At 36.3% G+C, this 841-nt stretch overlaps 1 protein-coding gene across 1 annotated transcript in view; it reads left to right on the forward strand.

Moving 5' to 3' along the window:
• LOC118405014 (mucin-5AC-like) overlaps positions 1 to 841 on the forward strand; it is an 89,714-nt gene that overhangs the window by 51,923 nt on the left and 36,950 nt on the right. The window lies entirely within an intron of this gene.

Genomic DNA, 841 nt, shown 5'->3' on the forward strand with positions numbered 1-841 from the left:
TACCCTTTATCCCCATTAAGGGCTAGACCCTGAAGATCTTAACAATATACACAATCATATAAAAGAACATAGTATTACACAATCATAAACACGAAATATAAAGATGACAAACTATCACTAGAAAGGCCGACATTTGCTTAAGAGCAAATACAGCATATTTCAGCCATACCCCTTCCCACGCAACATTGGACTGTTCCAAATCACCCCTGCGCAAAAATGGAACATCCTCTTAACAGTACATTATCCCCCAAAGTGGACTAGTATTGTGAATTGATTCCAGGTAAAAACAGAGCTTGCTTCTATTTTTCAGAAAATGACAATAATCACACCTTCCATTCAGAAAATTTTCATCATGACTGAAAATTGTTGAATGACTTCATGTAATGTCATTAGCAATTTTCAGTACGATAACTAGGTATAAGTTTAAAAAAGTATAAGCTCCTTGTGATGTGGGTACATTTATTATTGCAGTGAACTTTTTTTATTCAAGTAGGGCATACGATTTAATAATCATCAAGCAGGTGCAGGTACTGTAGGAGCGTTTGTTTTCTTCAAGCTGTAAAACTGTTAAACTGTTTTACTTTGTATGCAATCAGCCATCGAGCCTATTCTTATTTAGTTTAACAACTTCCTGCCAGACCCGGAAGATACGATTGAACCTTGTTCGAGGATTTATTTTCGTCTGTCTGGTCAGTCTGTTCATACCCTGGCGCTGAGAGTGTTTCATTGGGCTGAAACTATGGTAGTTTAAAGTTACTTACATTTTAAATGTTCAAAGTTTATGTCAAACAGCACAGCACTAGAAACACATACATTTGCTCTGGAGAAAATACAGCGGTTT

The sequence above is a fragment of the Branchiostoma floridae genome, chromosome 17 (genome assembly GCF_000003815.2).
Source record: "Branchiostoma floridae strain S238N-H82 chromosome 17, Bfl_VNyyK, whole genome shotgun sequence".
Taxonomy (NCBI): domain Eukaryota; kingdom Metazoa; phylum Chordata; class Leptocardii; order Amphioxiformes; family Branchiostomatidae; genus Branchiostoma; species Branchiostoma floridae.